Below are 6,000 nucleotides of genomic sequence, written 5' to 3'. Positions count from 1 at the left end.
GTTTCTCTGCTTCAGGTCAGAAAATAAATACATTTGCAATGATGTGCCACTTGTGAAAATGCCACACACACAGGCATCATATATATATATATAGAAATGCCTCCCATAAACAGACAGACAACGTATAAATTCTGCATGATTATAATTTGTACTTTACTTATTAGTGGTATTATTCTGCAAAGTTAACCTAAGGTTACCCATTTACTGAGGTCGACATGATTAAAGTTTGACTCGGAATTTGACAAAGGAACCAGTAAACTGCGTTATGGCGCTAAAAGGTGACGGCAGAGTCTCACCTCGCCCCGGGGAGGAAAGAAGCACACACTTCCGCTCAGTGAGCGCCTGGAGCAGAGGTGCAGAAGCAGCCCTCGGCACCCTGTGCTGACGTCACGAAGTCTGAGTCACGTGACGTGAGGAAGTTTCCCTTCTCGGATATGGAAAGTGAAACTACCGCTGGGTTCTGGTCCTAGCGGCGCACATCTGGTTGAGAGGAGGCACTTTGTCGTGAACATGAGAAACATGCCGCAGTCTCCGTTCCGAGCAAGCAACTAATCCAAAGGAAGGTGAGTTTATGTCAACAATAGATTGGAATGATCACATTTCAGTTTTTCCCTCTATTTGTTTGGGCATGCACTCGGAGGAATCAAGTCGGGCGCAGTCCTCGGTATATGTTTGATACTTTTATTTGTTCTTGAGGGGTCGTAAGCTTGGTGGTAGGATTTCTTTCCTGGTGCTTGGTTTACTCACCCGACAATGATTTGTAGCATGTGTACGCTTCTTCCTGCCTATCTGAAATAGAAGTGTGAGAGCCACCAACACAATAGTATGGGGACCATGCCTGAGCCGAGCAAACGGTCTGGCTCGGCTCTTTGAGCCTTGCACGAGCCGAGCCCTGAACAGCTTCGCAATGTAAATCATACACCAAGAATTCACAAAATATGATAAAGCATCTTCCAAATAAACAAGCACTGGCATAGCCAATAGGTCTTGCCTTTGGGACCTTATAAGTATTTAGTTATGCAGCACAATATCCTTGGTGCAACAACATCAATTGTTGCATGGTTAAACACTTATAAGGTCCCAAAGGCGAGACCTCTTGGCTATGCCAATGCTTGTTTTTCTTTCTAAGGTAAATTTGATGTATTAAGATACGACTTTTTACACTTTTTTGTACTTTTTTGTTAATTTCAAATATTTTTTCCTGTTTTGGGGTGTTGTTTTGTGTCAGCTTTTAAGAGGTTAAGTTTTTTTTCTTTTCAAGTGACAAATTTTTCTGTTTTGGAGGTTTAGTTTCTTTCATGATAACAGTTGACGTTTCCCCCCTATTTGTAGGGTGCATTTATTTAAAACTGATTTTGTAAATTCATTTTCGTTCACTACATAATCTTATTTGCTGTTTCTGCCATTGATGTGCGGAAATGAAGACTACAACGTACTTGAGATGTTGGATGTTTTGAAATGTCTTGTTCGTTCAGTGCCGATTAAGTAGAGCTGCGGGAGATGTTGATTTTCCCCTATCTCGAGACTGGAATGCTGTATTTGCCCTAATGTTCCTCTTAAACCAGAGTGCAGATCTGTCTGCCAATGGCAACACGGAGGCTGCTCGGGTTGATGCTGGGACGTCTGTTGATGAAGAGGAGGATGTAGAGTGGTGGTTGAGATATACAACTACGCGTGTACAAAATTCGAGTCATTCGCTTTTGCGCAACTATGCGTAATTTAAGTAAATCACGGGTCATTATACATAATTCCTCGAAGTGCAAATCAATTTTTGGCACGAGGACACATAAAATAAAAGGGCTGCGAACAACAACCAACGGAATTATGTTGCTTCAATGCACTTGTGGTAAACTTTTTCAGTGAACTATGCCGTTCATGCCAAATTTTTACTGTGAATTGCGCCTAATTATACAAATGGTGCAATTTTAGAAATTTTGCATACGAAGCATCATACGAAATTACCGAATTGACGCAAATCACACCATTGTAATTTAAATTTCACCCAGGCCTATTTGGAACCTGTGTGTCAGCAAACTCCTCAGAAACACCAGGGGCATGAAGCAATAAGCTTACTGAAGGTGCAAGTTGAGGTAAGCTGTGAGCAGAAGAGTGAACAGTGTGGCACCAAACACACAATACAGATGTAAATGCTTCTATGTCACACACTTAAGCCCACATTTACTAAGGTTTTGTGCCTTCATAAAGTGATGCAAAGCAATGCAAATTGAAGGATTTGTATTTACTTTCCAATGCAAAATGTATTTTGAGCTGGATATAGGCTCATTTTTCTCAGCATAAAACGTGCACTGCTGGGTGTCAAGAGAGCATCACAGGGGCATCACATGTATGGATCGGTGCAGGCACACATAGGCTTTACTCCAACGCCCAATCTACTACGCTAGCCAAACCGGGCATTGCATTAAAATCTAATCCCTTGTTGAAGCAGGCTTTAACAAGTGAAAATGTTATCAAACAGACACCTCATTTAATGTGTGGTAAAGTGCACAGCACAATTGTAAAGAGTGAAATTGTTTCTGAAATGTGTTTAAGCAGAGAAATCAGTGCTTAATGTGTAAAATAATGTTTCAGGGCCCTCATCAGTAGGCCGTTGTAGCTTGCGCCACTCATTGCCCCTGTCAGCGCTCCCAATGACAGTACCAATTACTAACCATCACACTCCTACAAGTGAGACAATACAGACTATTCCAGGCCCCCAAAGCGATAAGAATGGCTTGGGCAGCAGCTATTAATACTTTTTAATGTATATTGAATTAATAAACAACTGTTGTGTTTGTTTCTAAATTAGACAAAGAGCACCACCATGTGGCGGACTGTCATAAGTGCCTGTGTTGACAGTTAAGTCCTGGTGCCGAACACCAGAAACCACCAGCTCAAATTAAGCACTGATAGAAATTGTACTCGAAGAGCATGCTTCCAGTAAAAATTCCATTCTAGACAGTGCACACTCACCTCTGCACCATGGTGCAAGATTGTGGGTGGCGCAAGGCAGCCTAAATAGACTGCCAGTGCAGGGCAGGAGAGCAGTAGCAGACCATAGTAGATACAACTCTATGTTGTTTTTTGGACCTTGCACAACACAGCGCACCGCACACCAAATTTGATTGCTGCACTTCTTTGCATGAACATTTTGTAAATCTGTGCCTTACTAGCATACCAGCACAAGCTTTTCTCCAAACAGCGTGATAATTCTCAGTAGCTTAGCTGAAATTAATGGCAAGAGATGGAGTGGTCATTCTAGTGCCTTGCACACAAAATAGACTCAGGTGCTGTTATGGCATATGTGTCAAACATGTAACAACCTACTAAGACCTGCCCTCTCCCACAAAGAGTTAAGGGCCCTCGCATATACAGTGGAATAAAGAGCATGCAAATTGTTATGAATATATCACCAGCTGCTAAATTAGTAATTCATTCATGGGAACCATAATGTGCACAATAAAGGCAACACTAATAACCCCACCCTTGTCATAAATAATCCTACAGACAAGGTTACAGAATACATTACCCTTAATCCTGTGAATGTAGTATTATGTATTGGTTTGAGTATTATTGTGACTTAATTATGTTATGCTTTTAGTTGTTGGTATAAATAGTGTGAGGTCACAAGCATTGCATTTGGAGTGTGAGTTATGGTTTTCATGGCAGTTGTGTGAATTATGGATTACATAGTTAACAGCAACTTGCAAATTTCAATGTTTTATGCACTTTTAATTCGTAACCAAAACTGCATTTTAACTGCAAATTTTAGGTGAATTTCCTAGGTTTTCTTTAACACGTTTTACGCTGTTATGACCAAAACTGACCATAAATTCACTTAACTGTTGTTTTTCGGTGACTCATGTTTTTTAGGCCTATCTTACCCTACCCCACTGCGCAAGGCCTTTGGCTCTGGGCTTTCAACCTCCAATGGGAACAGCTTTTGGCCGTGTGCGACAGGGGTTAGCTATGGTTCTGGCCTTTGGCCTAGCTCTGCTCTCAACTTACCATTGGTGGCCAATTCTCGAAGGCTGTTCATGGCAGGGGTTGGCAGAAGGGCCCCAGGCTGCTGCAGGCAGTCTATCCACTCTTGGCCTTTCAGCATTCAAATAGAAGCTGCCATCCTTTTTATCTTTAGTTTTCTTGTTTTGGGGTGTTCAGACCCTACTTTCGGATTGTGGAACCACACAAAAACTTGTGGGCCCTTGTTGGACATCTCTCAAGTCTCTAGATCAAGTACCTGGTCCACAATCTCAGCGATAGGTAGTGTAAGGACCCACAAACCTGTATAGGTTCATGGACCCAGAGCTAGTGCTGATTGTGGTAATAGTGTTCATGGAACTGGGATGGGGCCTAACATAGAGAGTGTTTGTGGGCCTAGGAGACACTCTAATATCCTCAAGCGTTGCCTCAGGGTCCACCAACTCCACAACAACATGTATTTTTTTTATATTTCGACTTACAGGAGTTGTAGCCTCTGAAGTCCCCTACTAAGCAAGTTGATCAGAAGCTGCTCCCTGTACTCCCCTAGTGATCTTTTTTTCATGACATGGGGAGTTCATGGCCAGCTGGGAAATGTAGTTTGTTGATGGGATGCTATTGCGTAGTGCGCTCATCATGAATCCAAAGCCTCTCTCAAGACAGCGCTGACACATTTCAATGACTGCCAGCCATTCCTTCCCCTAGATGGACTCAGTGTGTGCAGGTTTTGACTACTGCTCCTCTGCAATTTCTGAGTCTTAAGCGATAAGTTATATTTCCAGCCTAGCTTCCTGATACATACATCTATGAAAAGTAGGAAACTCCGCCACCCACAGGTAGTCCAATAATTAGAGCCTTCATCAGACATTATTCACATAATTAAAATGTTGCCCATCGGTACTTCCAGTTTGTTTCAATCTCATTGAGTTGCAGCTTAAAGGGATAGCAAAGAAAAAAGTGAGCTCCCTTCAGGTGCCTTCTTCAGGACACGGCTGCATGAGCATGGACAGCAGGGTAGATCTATCACTTCTTTTTCGACAAACAGGAGATCTGATCATGGCCAAAGACTGAAAAAGCTGATGAAGGAAAGAGTACTGCCCAAAGCAAAGGCACAAGGGATGAGCCCTGGGTCCATATTTGTATGGGATGGGTAGAGTAACTAGCAGACTTGTTGAGTCTGGGGTACTTATGAGCTGGGAACAGGAGGCGTATAGGAGTTCATATTTGCAAGAAATAGGCAGCCTGTATTCAGGCCTGCTTCCTAACTTGCAGGAAGGGGTTAGTCAGGATAACAATTTAAGTTTCATCTGAAAAGTAAACTGTATGATGTGTGTGTGGGGGGAGGGTCTGTAAGCAGAAAATTGTCAGAGTGAATGTGTCTGAGAGCAGGACCAGTGTACTGTTCAGGCCTCTGCGCTGTCTTACAGCGCAGCCACAAATGGCAACAAAAGGGCACCAGGTTACTAGAAATGGCCTCCGAAAATGCATTGATGTCAGGTAAGAGTGCCCAAGCAGCAAAATGTCATTTTGCTTTTTCCTCAACTATTCTTGCGTTAATGTTGCCAGGAAGCTGTTGTTTGAAGGAAATGCATGGACGGGATGGGCTTGTGGATACTAAACTAGATGGGTCTGTGAGCACTAGTCTATTTCTGCCAAGAAAATAAATGTGCAGGCTCTGTGGTGGGGTTCCTCATCTGGTATCATAGTCTATATTTCTATGCTTCTTAATGTGTTTGTGTGTACGTTAAACAAACAGCGCCATACTTCAGTGCCATCTGTGCACTTGCAGGGCTCATAGAAGCTTGCAAAGCCCCTTGTTGCACTGGGAAATATTTCTAGAGATTTTACTTTCGATTGAAGAGGTTACATGGACATTCACCTCCCTGACACCAAAAAGACAACGCTCAAATTTTCGGATTACCATTCAGTCCCACAATCTCCCCCAGAGGATGGAAAGAGGGATGGAATTTGGACCTCCAATGGGACTGGAGGCTCCATGCCCTAGACATGGATTCTTTAATA

The 6,000-nt window shown here is 42.8% G+C and overlaps 1 protein-coding gene across 1 annotated transcript in view; it reads left to right on the top strand.

The window, feature by feature from the left end:
• The first annotated feature begins 427 nt into the window (after nt 1-427).
• The window catches only part of LOC146822077 (interferon-gamma-inducible GTPase 10-like), a 111,687-nt gene continuing 106,114 nt past the window's right edge, over nt 428-6,000 (top strand). Inside the window, exon 1 of the mRNA XM_085613173.1 lies at nt 428-563. The gene's annotated coding sequence lies outside the window, so the exon portion shown is untranslated. The remainder of the gene's footprint in view (nt 564-6,000) is intronic.

Source organism: Triturus cristatus, chromosome 6 (assembly GCF_964204655.1).
Source record: "Triturus cristatus chromosome 6, aTriCri1.1, whole genome shotgun sequence".
Lineage (NCBI taxonomy): Eukaryota > Metazoa > Chordata > Amphibia > Caudata > Salamandridae > Triturus > Triturus cristatus.
Note: the sequence above shows the minus strand (reverse complement) of the source record. Positions and strands in the feature narration are given on the sequence as shown.